The following is an 8,831-nucleotide window of genomic DNA, read 5'->3' on the forward strand; positions in this document are numbered from 1 at the left end:
GCATTACTGCAGAACTGTGAAGTTGTTTCATTATTTAAAATATGAATTGAGGAGGGCTGGAGACGAGCCCTCAGTGGTTGAGAGTATTGGTCACTCTTCCAGAGGACCTGGATCTGATTTCCTGTACCCTCGTGGCACTCACAACCGTGTGAAACTCCAGTCCCAGGGGCTCCAGACGCCCTCTTCTGGCCTCCATGGGCACTGCATGCATGTGATGCACAGATAAACATAAAGGGAAAGCACATAAAAATAGATTGTAAAATGCTTTTTTAAATCAATTGATATAACTCATATTAATAAAATAAAGAGAAAATTGTATGATCATAGCAATATGTAGAAAAATATTTGCAAATCTTAGTACTAATTTTTGATACTTTAGCAAATTAGAAACAAAATAAGGATTCCCTGAGTCTAATAAAAGGCACTTAGAAACAACAGTTAATTTAAATGTGAAAGAATGAATGCTCTCACATTCGGATCAGTAATAAGGGAGGATACTCACTTCTACCAGTTCTCGTCAATTATACTAAAGATCTTAAACGAGTCAATAGAAAAAGAGGACAAAAGAAATTAAAACATACATATCAGAAAAGATGCAAACATGTCCTGTTTGCACATGACATAACTATCATATATATACTAAAATTTTACATTAAAAGTCAATCTTGTAAGAAAGTGAGTTTAGGCAAGATCTTGGGAAAGATACAAAAATCAATTGTGTTTGTATGTATGTAAAATAAATCATTGGGTCATGAATTTTAGAAAAATATTTTAAAACAGGAAATAAAGCATTTAAGAATAACTTTATCAAGAAATGCACACAGTGTTTATGCTAAAGATTAAATTATACTTAAAAATTAAGGTTTAAATAAGAGGTAGATAGTATCTATCATTGTTTTCATTGCTGTGACAGAATTCTGAAATGAGGTGCTGTAAGGCTAGAAAGGGTCTTTTTACCATGTGGTTTCAGCTCTTCATGTGGGCAGTTCATGCTGGACTGGAGAAGCTCACATCCTGACAGCCAGGAAGCAGAGAGAGAACGCCTGCACTCACTAGTTTTATCTTTTCTTCCTTTCAGTTTTGTCTGGGCCCAGAGGTATGTTTCATTAGTCTTTTAGGCCCTTGTCAAATCAATCAAGCTAATGATCAAGATTAGCCATCTATATAATAGTCATGGATAGTAAGACAAAAATTATTAAAGTGTCAATTCTCTCCAAATAAATTGAGTGTGGTCTGAATCAAAATCACAACAGGCATTTTTACAGAAATTATCAAGCAGAATTGAAAATTCACATGGGATTGTAATGGATCCGGAGTAGGGGAAGCACAATTCTGAAAACGAAAAACAAAACATGAGACTTATTACAAAGTTACAGCATTAAAATACTTTTGTGGACATAAAGATAGACGTTTCATATAAAAGAGGTACAAATAAGATTTGACTTTGACAAAGGTACCAAAGGAATTCTAGGGAAGGAAAGACATTAATACAATAATACTGCACATTGGGATGATTACGGGAAAATGAGACTCATGTCACAGCCTTTGGAAGATTCATTTAAGAGGATTCTATACCTAAACACAGAACTTCAAACTAAAAACCATTCCTGGAAAAAGAATCTACGCGAGCCTCTGTGCAGTTTTAGACAATGATTTCTGAAATAAGATACCAAGGGTGGGAAAGACAGCAAATGAAACGAACTTATCCTTACCAACATTTGACTTCTTTCTGAGAAAGAAAATAAGGCGAGATGTAAATCAGGAGAAAATAGTCACAGTATGTACACTTGAGAATAGTCCCTAAAATATGTATCAAGCTTGTATCACACAATAAGAAGAAAGTCACACAATTTAAAATGGGCAAGTTATTTCAAACTTCCACAAAAGATGTACTGAAGGCCATTAAGGATCGAAACAATGCACCAGATGTAGTGGTAGGCGCCTATACTCCCAGAACTTGGAGGATTGAGGCAGCAGGACTGAGAGTTGGGAGTCAGCCTGGACTACACTGGGAGACCCTGTCTGAGAAAAAGAAAGAGTAAAAAATGTGTGACATTACTTTTCTTGAGGTAAATGTAAATTAAATTCACAATGAAACACTTCCACTTTAGTACCCACTAGGCTGGTTAAGATTAAAAAAAAAAAAAGACTGACAATGTGGAATTCTGGGAAAGGTCTGGACAAACTGAAACATGGGAACACATACTGGCATTCTCTTACAATGTTAAACAAACGTTTAACATATGACTCAGTAATTACACACCTACACATTTAGCCCCCTACCAAAAACAAGATACGTAGCCACACAAGGACTTACACACAAATGTTCATACTGGATTTATTCATGATAGCCCCAAATTGGAAGCAACCAAATGTCTAACACCTGGTAAATGAAGAAACAAATCGTAACGCATTCATACAATAGAATGTTGCAGAGCGATGGAAGGGAGTAACAACCTGGATAATCACCGCAACATTCTGGTGAGAGAAAGAAGCCAGGCAGAAAGCAAGCACACCCTTCAGAGTTACATTCATAGGAAACCCTACTAAGACAAAGCCAAACCATTGTGATAGAAAGGAAATCAGTGCTTACCTCTGCTGGGGTAGTGGGGCGGTGGCGGGGTTTGACTGGGCAGAGGTACTACAGCCCAGTACTACTACCCCCCCCCCTTTTTTGGCTGAAGTTACTGATCTGTATCTTGAAAGTGATAGATCCACATGTGTACATATTTTTCAAAGCTCACTGCCCACTCAAGCACAGTGTATGCAATTTTTAAAAAGACGATAAAGAGAAAGATGAGAAAGGCCAGGGGTGGCATTTAAAAGGAACACATAGTTCCTCCTTTTAAGCATACCTTGTAGGTGGATCTCTGTGAGTGAAAGACCAGCCTGGTCTACATAGTGAGCTCCAAGCCAACCAAGACTACAGAGTGAGACCCTGAAAAAAAAAAAAAAAAGACAGAGAGGGAAGAAGGAAAGGACCCCGTAACATAAGAGAACAAAGGAAAAATTTCAAAAAACTTGAAGACAAGAAGTTAAAATGGAGGAAGCCTTGCACCACTACATGCTCGCTAGCAACAATGGCATATCACAATTTCCCTTAACATCCACAGCCCTGTTGCAAGTTCAAGTTAACCATCTTCGCTTTATTGATATGGAAACTGAGTCCTTGAGAGATGAAAGAACTTTCCATCCCCCTCCTCCCGCCCATTGGCTCCCAAATGCTTTCTGCATGTTGGAGAGGGCTGGTCTGGAAGAGTTCAGCCTTGAAGGAAGGAAGGAAGGACAGAGAGACAAAGGAAATGGCAGTGCAGGCCACGTATGTCATTGTCAATGGTGAAGGGCTTGCTGTAGAGGATGGGACCATTGGAGTCCTGTGTTGAGCACAGTGGTCGGGTCTTCCTGTCAATGCTTTGATCCCTAACTACGGGATCCCCAGGAAGCATAGTCTTGGGTGGATGGCCGCAAGCTCAGATTGATATCTGGAGGCCAGTTTCTTATAGTGGATAGCAAATCCTTCTTTGAAGAAGGATCTAGATGGCCCACCACTGTGCCTATCATGATATTAAACCTACAGGAAACTACTTGAACAGAAAAATAATCATTTTACCCAACGTAAAAAGGAATAGATTGTAGAGACACAGAATTCCCCTCCTTCATACACTGTGGCAACTGCTGTCCTGTCAGTCTTGGTAAGAGGGGTCCTTTCCATGAGATCACCCACCCTTCACTGAAATGATTTGTGCTAAGAGAAGGAACAGACATCCCATCAGGAGCAAAATGACAAAGTTGTTGCCAATGTTTTACGTACAGGTATGGTCAAAGGTTCAATACATGTTATAACTCACTCAAAACTCACAATGATTATTGAGGTGGATGCCATCTTTAAATCTTCATTTGACATCACATCAGGGAAGGCTAGGAGTGAGTTAGCTTCTAGCCTTAGAACACATAGCTAGTAGTTTGAGAAGGACCCCGTTTCTTAACCCCCACACACTGTGTCTCTCTTCACATCAAAAAGACACTAAGGAGGTTTCAGTGACATGCTATAAATACCCTTGATCAGGTGCCACCTAGCGTACCACAGCTCCTTCTCAAACTAAAGCCACCCACCAAAGTCCTCAGGTTACTCTTCTGTTCGAAACAAGAACCTTCTGACTAAACACATATTTTTCCTCAGGCAATCTGTTCTGACCCACTTGGACTCGAACCAATCACCCTGCACATGGGAGTATACTGTTCGTTGGTTTTAAACTCTAAGGGAATAAAAATCTTAAAGAGTTACCAGGAAGGACAACAGTGTGAGCTTAGCTTCTATGTGAGATGATAGGGTTTGGGGTGCTGATCCCCTGCCTCCACTATCCTAGATTGGTCTATAACACAATCTGACTCTTGAATGCTTAAAAATAGAGATAATTGAACACCCCACGCTGTAATGTGGGGCCTTGAAACTCAGTACTGAATTCAGTGGTGGGAGGGCTAATTTGCATTAACTTAGTCATGCCCACCTCGTCAACTTAGATAACTGATGTTAGGTCCCTGAGTCTCCTAGGAACCTACGTGTGCCTGTGAGCACAGCAGATGAGGAGTCAGACCAGGATTTTGTTCTCAGTTCTCTGTCGTAGCTGTGATCTTACATCAGTCAGCTACTCGGGGATTCAGTCCCTTTCTCCACAGGCTTTGAGACTTGGAATGGGTAAATTCCCTTTCAGCTAATTCTACACTGCTTAGAAATAAAACAAAAACAAAGACTTCCACTCAGTCACTAGGAGAGTTAGTTGGAACAGTCTTCTCTGAAATGTTTTCCTGGAGTCTGCGTCACTAACATGGGTGCACAGGTCTTTCTTTGGTCCCATGAGCCTCTTGAAGCAGTGTTCTCAATATTCCTCTGCTGAAATGGATGAGGAAACAAGCCAGGGAGGGATCAACCCATGGTCAGGAGGCAGTACAGTCTCACAGGAAGAGACGAGGCTAGGCAAGACTGTGGCATGGCACTGCTATAACGCATCCTACCGTCCTCCTTGATGAAGGCGGAGTCACAGCAGCTGCCATCCCCGGAGAAGCAGAGAGCAAGAAGAATGGAGAGAAAGGACCCAGAGAGTAAACATTGCGGACAAAATTACCCAAGCTCAAGAAGAAAGCAAAGAGTTTAGTTTGCTGAGTGTGTAGGATGCAACTCTGAGTTCCCTAGATTTCATTCACTTGCACCAGAAAGCAATCACTGAGAATGGCTACACTTTCCTCCAACAAAAACAAGAGAAGAGCTAGAAGGGAATCCTGAAATAGGCATTGCATGCCCTATCTCACTGCTTGCAAAATGTACAGAGAAAAATACCAGAGTTGGGAAGTCAATTAGCTGAAGTTCTATTCCTAAGACATGGGCCTGTGCACACTTATTTTTCAAAAAAAAAAAAAATCTGCAAAGGAGCTTAGATGAAGCAGCATGGAGGCACTTGAGAGCTTGAAGATATTCACTCTGGAGAGACAGGGAAGTCATCCGACTGCCAGAATATAATGGATAAAACAACCTGACTTAGGCTTCAAGATGTTCCTCCTCACTTTTCTGTGAGTACAGACTGTGGGCAGGTAGAGAAAAGGGGAACATGGGTAGGAAGTTATTAGAATTAGCCAGGTAAAAATGATGGTGGCTTGGATAGGGTGATTGCAGTAGTGAGAAGTGGTCAGGTGTTTGGTGTGTTTCAAAGGTAGAAATAAGTAAATCTGGGGAAGGAAGAAAATGAGCCCAGGATAGCTCCAAGGTCTTGCCTGAACCCTGATTGGTTGTATTTGTCATTCACTGAACAAGGAAAGTTCACTAACATGGTTTGATTTGGGGAAGATGATTTGATCACATTTGTGTGTCTAAAGGATAACTGTGGTTGCAACATAAGGAAAGGGCCAAAGATAGAGTGAACAAGATGCTTTCGTTAAAGGCTGTGCAGATTGTACAGGAGTATGTCCAATAATGGCCATTTGTAAATTTCATATTTTCACAGCTTCATTTAGTGATAGACAAATAGACAGACAGACAGATGATAGATAGATAGATACATACATAGATAGATACATAGATAGATAGATAGACACATAGATTGATAGATAATTATAAAAATTTAACCCATGACTTTGGAAAATTGCTTAAGATGTAGAATAACATGGTTCCTTAAATTTCATGTGAAAATATATTCAATGGGATAGTCAGTAGTTTAAAGTGGGGGACAAATTATGATGTTAGTAAGCAGATATCAAACTGTGGGGAACACATACTATCTATTGGATGAATCTCATTTTTAATGTAAGATCATTTAAATAGCACACCATTTAGGTTATAGTCCCAGCTCACAAATTGTGTTATCCCACACTGTCCTGAGAAAGCTCCTTTGTAGAAGTAACCATCTTATTAAATCAGAAACACAGAGCCAATGTAAAGATGAAAGCCCAAGAGGTCAACGCTAAGAGCCTTACCCTTCCTGCTTCAGCTGTCCTCTCCAGCCAAGAGAGCTACTTCCTGTGTTTTTGTCTTTATATAGACTTTCTGTTCTGCCTTCTCATTGGTTGTAAACCCAACCACATGACCGCCTCATCACTGCCTGTCTGTACAGACCTCCAGGTCTTCTATGGTTGGTATTGAGATTACAGGCGTGTGTCTCCAATGCTGGCTGTATCCTTCAACACACAGAGATCTACTTAGCTCTGCCTACCAAATGCTGGGATTAAAGGCATGCACCACCACTGCCCAGCTTTTGCTATGGCTCTAATAGCTCTGACCCCCAGGCAACTTTATTTATTAACATACAAATAAAATCACATTTCAGTACAAATAAATTATCACCATACTCCTTGACTTGAACGACAGTCATGTTTGTTCAGCAGGACTCAGACATTGCTTGTAGTAAATTGCACCAGACAGGGACCCATCTGATGCTGTCTTCTGGAATGCAAATGTGTAACTAAAGCAGCAAGGTAGCATTGACAAGTGAGTAAAGCAATAATCTCTCAGTGCAGATGCTAAGGTGCTCACTTCCCTCTCTGCGGTCAGATGAAGTAGGAGTGTGGCTCAAGTAGGAGAGAGAAAGTGCAGAGAGATGCTGCCATAAGAGACAAAGGACGGGCAGGGAGTCAGGCCCCTGGCCACTTCCTGAAGCCCAGTGGTCTTCCTATAGTGGGTGCTGATGAAGCTGGAGAGATGGCTCAATGGAAGAGCACTGACTGCTCTTCCACGGGTCCCAAGTTCAGTTCCCAGCACCCACATGGCAGCTCAGTCTGTAACTTCCAAGGGACCCAAAACCCGTGGCAAAATAGTAATGCACATAAAATAAAATTGAAAAAAAAAAGGAATTTGTATATGGCAATCATTCACTGTTGAATATTTAATTAATTTAATTTGTTTAACTTTTCTTACCTTGTACTAAAGGATCATACCTAATAGTGATTCTGTACCTAAGAAGCATGGGTAGATGATATTTTTTTTCCCTTCATGTACACAAATCTTGGAGTTCCCTATCTAAATTCATTTTTCCAGCCAAAGGAGATAACACTAAGTTACTGTGTTTGGGCACAAAGGATTCGGGTTAGTTTGTACGACAGCGAGGAGGAAGGGAGCTAGTGAATGAGTATGCCATCATCAGTCGAAAGAAAAAATAAAAGTCAAATCAGTAATTCTATTTGGGAGGAGATATGTCGTGGGGAAGAGTGGCTTTGAGGTTTTGAAAGTCCATGCCATGCCCCCTCCCCTTCTCTCTCTCTCTCTCTCTCTCTCTCTCTCTCTCTCTCTCTCTCTCTCTCTCTCTCTCTCTCTGGATCAAGATGTGAGCTCTCCACTGCTTCTGCCACCATGCCTTTGCTGTGGCACCTGAAACCATATTAAACTCTTTTACAAGTTGCTTTGGTCGTGGTGTCTTATCACAGCAATAGAAAAGTAACTGAGACAGCCAGTGATGAGGTTTCGAACTTGAAGACCTGTGTTGTATGAGAGTATGGGAGGTTTATCTTGCAGAAAAGTCTGTTCCAGACAAGAAGTGATTTAAGGTGATCGAAAAAGCTTTGGCTTATCTTTTTTAAGTTGCCTGGGGAAATGACTCAGTCGCTAAAGGATCTGCCACATAAGCATGAGGACATGAGTTCAATCCCCAGCCTCAAAGCCAAAGCTCCCCTCAAAGCCAAGTGTGGTCATGAACATCTGTAACCCTAGTGCTGGGGTCAGAGACAAGCTGATCCTCAGATCTTATCAGCCAACCAGACCAGTCATTTGGTGAGCTCTGGGTTCAGTGAGAGACCTCCCACCAAAAGGTAAAGTAGAGAGAGCAATAGCAGAAGAAGACACCTGATATCAACCTCTGGCCTCCACATGAACTCACACTACCACATACATGCACAAACACCCACATGTACATATGTACACTATACACCGTTGCATACACAAAAACTAATTATGTAACTGGATTTCCACACAGCGTCCTCGACCGCACCCAGTTCCCTCAACCACAAGAATGTCTTCTGTTTCCGCAACAAATATTAGAAGGGAGGGAAACTGTGGCTGACAGAATCATGACAGACCTCACCAGAGACTACAAAACTGCCACAGGTTGTGTTGTATTTCTCTACTACTTGTAAAAATCACTTATTTTGTTTTGTTTGTTTACTGAGATGAAAAGGAAAGAGAATAATGAGCCATGGTATTTGATTGACATAGTAGAACTCAACATGTTATGCAGAAGTTTAATTTTTTTTCCATTTGATAAAAATAACCCATTTGAGAAATACCAACCTTTTATTTTAAAAATGTGTTTATTTGCATAAATTGAGCTTATAGAGAAATCTATCGTCTGGGG

This window comes from Peromyscus californicus, unplaced genomic scaffold (assembly GCF_007827085.1).
Source record: "Peromyscus californicus insignis strain IS unplaced genomic scaffold, ASM782708v3 Scaffold_7__1_contigs__length_154581171, whole genome shotgun sequence".
NCBI lineage: Eukaryota > Metazoa > Chordata > Mammalia > Rodentia > Cricetidae > Peromyscus > Peromyscus californicus.